Source organism: Diospyros lotus, chromosome 13 (assembly GCF_014633365.1).
Source record: "Diospyros lotus cultivar Yz01 chromosome 13, ASM1463336v1, whole genome shotgun sequence".
Taxonomy (NCBI): Eukaryota; Viridiplantae; Streptophyta; class Magnoliopsida; order Ericales; family Ebenaceae; genus Diospyros; species Diospyros lotus.
In genome coordinates this window covers 19,837,250-19,848,181 of record NC_068350.1, presented here as the reverse complement: position 1 = coordinate 19,848,181, position 10,932 = coordinate 19,837,250, and positions in this window count along the sequence as shown.

Here is a 10,932-nt window from a genome sequence, read left to right as displayed (position 1 = left end):
CCTTTATGCCAACTTTCCAAAAATTACATCTAGGCCCTTCCATTAACATTTAATGACACTTTCACCATCTCATGATGAAACCGAGGTCCCCGTTAACTCTTAACAGCAGGTGCATCAACTCTAGACGTTTGCTCCTTATTATTAATCATTTAATCCCATCTCGTTAACTCTTAACGGTAAACGTTATTAATGCTTAATGACAGTTTCAGTCTTAATCACTTAGTCAACCATCACACTTGGATATGAGTGTGGCCTTCTTGATTCATTACTAAGTAGCAATTAGGAAATGTTAACAGCTTTAACATTGACCAAACAACTTTATTCTACAATGAGGATCTCTCTATGTCCTTGATGAAGGATCAAAAACGAGGATACAAAAGCATGCAACGGAAGCGTTTTAATCAAAAACGATCCTCGTATTGATTAGAATCTAAGAGACTTACTTTTACAGCGGATTACCGGTCGGAATGGGGCGATAGGGGCAGGATGCGCGGTAGCTTCTTCGCGTGGTGGAGACGACGGCTGTCCTGCTATCCTTCGGCTCCTTCGCATCAGAACTTCGAGACTTTCTTTCGATCTTCCGAAATATGACTCGAACTCGTGGCCTTTCTTCGGTGAAGAAGAATGAAAAACGACTTGGATGGAAAAACAAATAATGAGAGAATATATAGGGAGAACCCTAGGGTTAAAACCCTAGTGGGCCAAACCCTAATGGGCCAAGATCTTTTAATTAATTTTCTAATTGGGTTAGCCCAATTAATTAATTAAAAACCCTAATGAACTATTATTTTATTCTAGCCCAATTAATTATGGACCATTCTGAATAAAATAATTCTCTCTCAATATAATTCATCCAACAAGCCAAATGTATTAAAAAATACATGAGTTACATCGAGCTACCCCGGGGACCAAAAGACAAATTATTCACGGCTACTAAAATGACCAAAATATCCCTGCTACCTAGTAGCTATATTTTGTCATTCTAAGTGTTCCAACTATCACCATATGGTAACACTGACCCCACGAATAATTTTACATATGCCATGTCTTTGACCTACTAGTGTAATGACGAAAATACCCCTCTACGTAACACCCATCATTTAGAAAGGAATAATGTACTAACACCTTTCTAAATGATTTCTACCATCCTTAGATCACTAGTCCAATAATCCGTGACTACTCGAATGTACTTGCTTATCACTGGGAGCTACCCAGAAGCACACACTCTTAAGTCACGTTCCCAGGGCCCTGGATTATTCGATTATTCTTGGACAATCACAAGGGGGTGAATCACAGAAACTATCTTGTATTAGTCTGTCTTAGCTAATTAGAAACCATACTCCCAACTCAAAAGGATATTGATCTTTGATAGACCTCACCTACAATGAATCTAAGAATATAGCTCTAGGCTCACTAGACCACCAACTAATACTCAAGTATTAGAGTACTCGTCCACGTAGTAGCAGTGATAGACTAGCTCCATGATAATTAGTACTTTATCATTAGCTTCTATCACAGGTCCACTCTACGCATTCCAAATGCGCTTGTACAATTAGAGTAAATGGACTGTTTACTGGCTAAGGCAAGCCATCCTCCATTAGGATCTATTGCACAATGATCTTATCATGATAGAATGCCCAGTTCTATCAAAATATCAAGAGTAATATTTTCTTGCTTATTAAGTACCCATGATTCATGCCTAATTGTGAAGAACGACCCATCACATGAATCACTTACTTAATAGCATGAACACCTTTCCAACAATTAAATGCAAATAATATATGTGCCATAAACTGAATAAAAGAAACATCATTACCATAAATTAAACAAAACGTGTCTTTAGGGCATACATTTCCAACACTTGAAATACCTCGAAAGACCTTGAGTGACAACTAACATTATGTTAAGGCGACCCTAATAATAATAAAGTCTTACTTCATGAATAGAACTTATTTGGGGTTTCGATTCATGTGTACTATAATCCCTTCATCAATTATCATCCCGATCGAGTGAGAGTCGTGGACTGATCAAACTCACTAAGTCGATAACTATGCCAAAATCAGTGTGGTGAGATTGAGACAACACATCAGAACTCTTTCCGACATTGGAATACTTTCCAATCAAGTGTACCCTGGGCAGTAGTTTCTACAATCAAGGCCACCATTGATTGCATGGGATGTTTACCTCAGGCTGAAGGTCGATGGATTCCATTAGCAATCATATGACTCCATATGCCACTACATAGGGATCATACCATGCATCTCTAACTTGGTAATCAGATGGTTCTTAGCAACAGCAAATCCCTAGCACCGACACATAAGAAAAGGGTGTTGCCTCCAATTTAAAGACCAGTAACACAATTGATGTAATATCCCAAATTTTCTAAAGGGCTCAAGAGTAATTTTAACTTGGGCTATAGGTGAAATTATCAAAAGATTATGGGTTTAAGTATAATTTCTTATAGTTATAAGTACCGAATCAATTACAGGGAATGTCACGAAGTGTAAATGTCTAAGGAAAATGATATATTCATAATGAGCATTCCGACATAGGATTTATCGGATTGAAAGAAATTAGAATCAAGACAGGTTTCGTAACAGCTCGATTCAAGCTAAAAAACTGAATCATCGTAGGAGACTTCTGAAAAATAAAATGAACCTTGAGAGGGCTCTGGTTTCATGTAAGGATCAACCCTAGAGTGGTTTCAGGACGAAACAAAGGTCCAGTGAGGGTGCAGGGATGAAATTGTCCTTACCGAGTAAGCTATGAATTATTAATTTTGAATTTTTGGTATCGTAATGCAAATCAATTTGACGTTTGAGGATGTAAATGCAATTAGGAGAATTGTTTAATTGAAATAGAGATGAATCTTGAAATTTAAATGTGTAATTTTCCTATTATTATATAAAGTGATATACATAAATATATATACAACTGTGTGCGCGTGTGTGTGAGGCGATCGAGATTTGCGCAAGAATTAAAGGAAAGTTGCTGCAAGTTGGAAAGTAATTGAAAGGAAAGATTGAGGAAATTTAGCAAGAAAATTCAGGGTGATTTAAGGAAGAAAGATTAGTGTATAATATGTATAATATATATATATATATAGAGAGAGAGAGAGAGAGGAAATGAAGAAAAATAATGAAGAAGCATAAAGCTCCTGAGAGTAGGGAGCCAAGAGATCGAGAAGCAAAGGCCAAGAGTGAGAGATTAAGAGAGAGACCGAGAAAGTGAGAAGCAAGAGAAAGATTGAGAACGTGAGAGTGGGCAACGGCTATAGCCACAAGCAGCAAGCTCGATCGGCCATGGTGTAACGACCCGCTCCCACTTACGGGCGCCACTGGTAAATAATCGACCAGATTACTCATCTATCAAACCACAACTGAAGGGTTGGACTATGTTTCAAGAGAAACGACCTAGGTGGGAACTAGGCTTCGTCCTTCCCTTCGCTCCACTCAGGAATCGGTCCCAACTCAATCAAGAAAACACAGCGGACTGAGACCCGAAACCCGAGTGAGCTTCACCTCTCTTCAGCTCGCCCCATAGCAAGCCAGAGGTGACCCAAGCACAAGCTAGCATGCAAACACTTCGCTGAGTATTGGGGATTTACGAGAATGTACCTTGTTGAACTTGACTCGGTCCGAAACTTGGCTTTACCGACTATGCCACATTCAACAAGCAATCTCACAATCATCTATCACACTATGATGATTACACAATTAAATACATTTAAGATCAATGACATAGACATTTACTCACAAGGGTATACATACACCACGCCCCCTGGCTACATTCCAGCAATATTAAAAAAAATACATAACTCAGGCAACACAGCTAGTTGCCACAACAGCCTTCCGGCGCCATCCCTGCTTGCATCAGGACTTGCATCATCTACACATGAGGTAAAACCTCATGAGTCATAAAGACTTAGTAAGAGTGCAATGCATGTAAATATGAATATAATCAAGTTTATGTATGCCAAATGCATGCAAATGAGGCTAGGCCCGCTTATCCTCACAACCCACTAGGGTTTGAGGCATCAACCTATCAGGCCCTACCACACTAGTCCTCCATATGGCCATAGGTCCACTAGGTCTTGCATCACACAAGATATAACCACTACATGCCAATGCAACATAAAAACATTAACAAACACATTTACTAACTTGCAAGGCCACCTCCACATGGGGCCATCCCTTACCTGGCTCGAAGCCTCATCTCTGCCTCGGCGAGAACGCCAGCCCGAACTCCGAGCTTTTCTAGGGTCACCGCCTCCCCGGTCAAACCTAGATGCAAAACACACAAAACCCCAACTCCATTAACGTCCGGCATTAAACCAATGCCCTCAACTACGCCGCACATCGCCAAAATCATCCATCAACAAGATTTCAAATAACCCCAACACAGGGTTTAATCCAATAATTAATTATTCTACATTAACTCACTTAATGTAAATAATTTGGGAAGAAATATTAATTTACCTCGGACAATTCGGAAACAAAATTCAGAAACGACCACGCCGACGTTGCCTCCCGAGCTACCGCTCGCGCCCAAAATTCCATCTTTTTGAGCTTTCGACAAGCTCTTCAAGCCCCAAACTAATTTCCAGAACTTTCCCTCATTTTTTTGGAATTTTCAGCTATTTTTCCCAATTTTTTCAGAATTTATTTTCCTTTTTTTTTTTTTTTTTTCTTTTCCTTCTTTTCCTTTCTTCTTCCCTGGCTTCCCGCGCGGCACTATTCACCCTTCTTCTCCAACCTTCCCGCGCGCCTTTTTCCTTCCTCTCGGCCAACAGCCTCCGCACATGGCTGCGAGCCCCCCTTGCCAACGTCTCAGCCATCACCGGCCACCTCCCATCGACGCACGGTGGCCACCCGAATCAGCATCCCCCCCCACCTTGGTCGCTGCCATCGCAAGCAGCCATGGCTGCCTCTCTCGAGCAGCTTGCACGCACTGCTACAGCCATCACCACGGGTCTCGACCAGCCATCGACGCACCAAGGCGGCCACTTCTGCCCCTCACGAGTTTCATCGCACCCTCGCTGGTTCCCTCGTCGCCCCGAGCTCCTGCACCCGCGGCCATGGCCGTGGCTTCATCAAGCCGACGCTGCTTCCGTGGCCACTGCTGCATCACGCAGCCTCTAACCGGCCATCTCTCGATCGCTATCTCTCTCTTTCTCATGCTCTCACTCTCTCGGCCATGCTCTCCCCCTTGACCACGAGCTCTCACTCTCCTCTGCTCTCTCTGTTTCGGCCATCAAACGGCAGCCATGGTTGCTGCCTTCGGTTAGCAAATTCGGCCAGCACCTCTCTCTCGCAAGCTCTCACTCGCGATCTCTCCCTTAATCGCTCGATCTCTCTCTCCGAGCTCTCTATTTCCCACTCTCTGATTTTAAATTCAAATTTTGAATTTGAAATGGAGGCAGCAAGCAACTCACGCCTGTGTATACATATATACATATATATATATATTACACAATTTATATGAATTCTCCCAATTTCATATCTATTTCGCTTGGAGACCTCATAATTCCACTTAAAAAAAAATTTGATAATTACATTTGGGCCCTCCAGTGCCTTATTAATTATCATTGCCATCCAAAATCTTGATTTCTCAAAAATTTAATTACCGACCTTTACTCGGGAGTGTCGATTTCGTCCCTGCACCTACACGAGACATTTATTCCACCCCGAAGCACTTAAGGGTTGCCTTACTCAGAAAACCGAACCACCCCTAGAGTCCCCTCAGCTTCCAGGAGGTCCCCTTCCAACTATTCGGTATTGGCACCCACTCGGGCTTATACATAATTTATTCCGAAAATCATTCCCGATCGGACCGCCACCCGCGTCATTAGCTTTATCTCGAGACCCTCATCAATCTCTTGTCCTCTTCCCTAGACATCCAAGTCCCGAGGTACTCCCGTCTGCCAATTCGGCAAATTTCATTTAGTAACTTAATTTATCAAGATTGACCCTTAGGCTTTTCGAACCACCCGAGGTCCTGACGAAATAATCCAAAAATTATTTATTTTGAATACCATGTAATATCGGGTATTACATTCCACCCTCCTTAAAGAATTTCGTCCTCGAAATTTACTTTACCTTGATCTCTTGTCCAAGATAATCACATACTCTGGCTACTCTCCGAATCTCCTGCTCGAGAATCTCATAGCCGAACCATTTCTTAGCCTTCACCTTGGGTTATTCCCACCTCAAGGCTTCACTTAGGCATTTGGTCCTCCACCTCACGAGGACGTTCACCAACCGATTATCGCTTTGACCTCCCGCCAAACGGCACCACTGGTCGCTGGTCATGCTTACTGTAACGATATCTATCTCCGGATGGATTTTCTCTATCTCGAAGCATCGCTTTGTAGGTTTATTTCCCATTTCCCTTTTTTTTTTTTGCATCAACCGAAACAACTCTCACTAACATTGCATTACTGATCAGTCTACCACGATTTTACGCCGATCACACACAGCAACATTTTCCACTGCCAATCACACATGGCCACGATTTTACGCTGGTCCAACCAGTAATGTTTTAGCACTGATCATCACCACAATGTCTCTTTTAGTGCCCACAAGACACTTTGACACTCTTTCCACCATGGCACACTGCCATTAATCACACGCATGCTAAGATTGAGTCGATCCTCATGGCAACCTCTCATTACCGATCAACTAACCCTGCCAACTTCGACCATTTTTATACATGGTCTTCTACTTTGACCAGCCGACCCTCATTTATTGATACGATTACTCAAAATCGATATACCTAACACCATGTCAGGTAATTTCACATTTCAACCATACGTGCATTACCCGGGTCCAACTCGAGCTTGGCAATGCACGCACTGTTACAATCTCACCTCGAGCTTAATCATGCTCGAGCCACAACCTTCTCCCAACCAGGAGTTCTTCACATAAGCACACAGAGGTACTTAGGCCTTCTTACTAGCCGAGATCACACGCTAGTAGGGGTTTCATACCCATAATAGGGAACTCTTCGCTGAGCAACCCCTTCTTCAATTCTTCACCCAATTCAGCTTTCACGATCATGTCCCATGCTAGGCCTTACCTTGGCTGTTAAACCCTACCGTGAGTCAAGGATCCTACCATTTCGCTTAAGGTCGTAGAACCATTCATCGGCCCTCGTCATCACCCACGGTGCGTGACACAAGTGATTGACTTATTACCATCTGCACAATCACTTATTGCATCGCACCTGTAGGATGACTCGTGCCTTTGGTTTGCACCACAATAAGCTAATATGGTTACACCCCTACTCTTATAGTAGTCTTCTAGCCAAATTTACTAGCTCAGCTTCAATTTCATTGGGACCTTTCAAACTTTGCCATCTCTCGGCAGAGTCTCATATTCTAGAGGCACAAAACTTTCGGCCAGCTTAAATCAGATTCATTCTCAATCAACAGTAGACGCCTGATTTAAACCATGCATAACGGTTTCCTTTGTCCTCCTCGGCAAGGACAATCACCACAACAGCAACGAATCTCTCCACGGTCATTGCATCTCAAATTCCACAGGCACCAACCTTCATGGCCATACACACTTGGCTTCGAGGCCTTACCATGCAAAATGGTTATTTTTGACCTTCCTGACATCTTTTCCCTGGCAGCGACGATGACACTACCATGCCATCTCAAAGACTCGCTGCTCCATGAATCTCACTGCTCAACGCAACCGGCACGACCCCACTCTTAGGTCGCCTTCCTCATCACCTTGCTATGCTTATAGCAACTAGTCAATTCCCTGAAAGACTCTGGCTTCTCCCAGACCTCTTATAACTTTTGCTTTAATCAGCTCACATCATTCAGTGAGCGACTACATTAGCCCTAACGCCATCATCATCAGCTAAGACGACCTCTTGCCATCGCTTAGCGCCACATCCAATCGCAATCGTGACTCATGAGCCACCTAAGCCACTGACCGACTACGTTCACAACGCCCCACGACCCTAGCCAACCGCTGCATTACTGCTGCCACTACCACAGGTCGGCGTCTTCGGTCGCCATCGGCTACCCCTAACTGATCACCAATCGACTCCACTAGTTGATTTCCTTTTACAATCCTTAACCTTTAGCCACGAGGTTAATTTTTTTTCATCAATTGCCCACACATCACAGTATCTCTAGCTATATAACACTCACAGCTACCAGGTGATTTCATCACCTAAACACCATTCCTGGGGACCAATCTCGTCTCATATATATATATATATATATTTTTGAACTCTCTTCACCCATTGGTGACATCTTAAATTTGCCATCTACTTTCAGCTAACCAACTCAATTAGCGCTAGCGGGGTCGCCCGGCTCACAACCAACACAACCTTCCTCTAAGCACTACACTTGCCATTATCAACTTATAACTTCGATTTAACTCCACCTACTGGAAATCACCCCTGCTACTCCTGTGGAACTCACACTTCCACTAGATGCCGTAGGACTCACATTCCTACTTTGGCACTTGCCATCACGCTGGCTTTCCCCGGGTGATGCATCCTGTTAGAGTGGTAGTGCCTTAGGAGGTCCATTTAATGTTGTTGCCCTATGCTCGACCCTTCTCGGGAGAACCTCTCACGTTCTACCTAGGACACATTTCAACTCCACCATTTATAACTCTCGTTACTGAGTAGCACTCCTTCAAGTGGTACAACTTTACTTTGACCAACCATCTTTTATCCCCTTGGATCTCTTTCTCAAAATTCGCCTGGTCTAACCACCGGGACCTGCTGAACCTTTATACTAGAGGTATACACGGCACCCAACAAGGCTTTATTTCATAGTCCTCGAGCCTCACGCTCTCACCGTTGCCATCAGGTGCTACCACCTGGCAACTAATCCTGTGTCAACAACTGGAAACCCGTCCAGTGCCACATGAAGATACTTCCTCATTTTCGCATCGACACATCAGGACTAATACTAGACCGTGCAATTGCAAGCCTTCGCGAATTTCAAACCGTGCCTCAGCCACACGTTCAGCCTACCACAACTTACATCGTAGGATTAGAGATCCCCATACTTGAAACTTCACGCGCTTCAATATTCCCATCTCATGGTTGGTTTCCAACTCGTAGGTCTCGCCCTCCACGGCACTTACGTAACATTTCAGAGCCATTTACCGACTCCACCAATTGACCCATCTTCTTGCATCACCGCAAGGTCACACAGGGTCCATCATCTCAATTTACTATAACTATTTCGATTATATTAACCACCACTGCATTAGCATCCTTTAGCAAGGAGCATCGCCACGCATCTTGTTATCTCACTACGAGATATCACCCCCAAATTCACAAACCTTCTTGCTGCTTTGACACCAAAAGCACTACCATGATTTTTCAACCCTTACGGAATTTTAGGTCTGGCCCAGACATAACCTACAGCATACCCCAAGTCTTCGGCGTCTAATCGTCTCCACCACAGACAGGTTACTCCACATAGAGGGCTGCAGTCCCTCCTGTGAACTAACCGTCTATATCCAGTGGTCCTTAGCATTAGACCCGTCAACCGTAGGCATCAACTGTGCGTTATTCCTACGCTAGACCCGTTCCCTTTCCACGAGTTTCTTTCTCAAACATCTCGAAGCGCTACAACACCCAAACATTCGCCAAACCACTTCGACGCTACTTATCGAAATAAAGGGCTTAACCCCTAACTCGGGCGCAACGCCCTAACCCCTTTTATTACTAGCAGCCGAGTTGTGGAACTAGTCATAACTTTCGTCACCCTACCGCATTTCACAGATCTTTAGCCCCTGACCATCTGCATAATCACTGTGTTGCCTTGTGCTTTAGGCACGCGCCAACACCTGGTCACCATCATCGTGTCACTCCCATACACTGGCCCAACACTGGTTCCCCATCGTGTCGCCCTGTGCTTCGGAGAGTCAATACCCAATCATTATTACCGTGTGGCTCCCTTACACTGGCCCAACAACAGTTTCCAACAGCATGGCTCAGGTCCCACTCTGATCTGTTTCGCACCCCGTAGTGTGACTTTCAGCCTTTCAGTCACACCTTTGATATCGAACTTGACATGACTACCTCGCCGCACTCGCAGCCACTATTCTTACCAGGCGTCCTACTCGACAACAAATCTATCGGATCATTATCGCGTTCCACGTTTTCTCCTTAGGACTACTCTAAATGTCCTATCCCTTACATGAGATTCTCGGTCTCACTTGACCAAATTTCCTAAGGTGCTGCTCCAGCTCTTCGGGATCTGACCGTCACCAGCAGTTCACTAAATTACTCAGGCCCATGGGCCACTTGCCCTCAACACGAGCCAACTCATTAGTCGTCTGCCACACGGTCCATAGCATCAAATCCGTCACTGTGAGCCTTGCACCTGTAGCATTAAAGCTACTTAAAGCCTTCCTGAGCTACGATGGTTCCACCACCATCTTACTAAGCCATCTTACTTAATTATCCTTGCCTTGATAACCTCAAGCTCATACCATGAGTCTCGCTCCTCAAGACTCTACATCTCTTATCGCTTAAGAGACCCTCAAACAACAACCAACATGCTAAGTCTATCTCAAGCTCCGGTACTCATAACCATCGAGCACCTACCATTACCCTCCAGGTAAATTGAGACCTCTCGTCTCTCCTTGCACCCCCATAGTGCATTCAGTCACGATGCCCAGCTTGGCCTTCCAGCACACCTCACTCAGGCTCCCATGACTTGGAATTTAAAATTCGGGGCCTCCACATTGCTCACCATGCCCCTGCCCACTCGGCATCCGAAGTCAGCATTTCCATTGCGCGCATAGCCTATGGATGTCCTGTTGCCACAATTCACTACCCCCAACCCACACACCGTTCATACCCTTCATTGGGTGACCTCTGCGTCTCCCATCAAGGGTCTTGTGACCTTAGGCGTCATCACAACCCCAGGGGTCACAGTGAGGG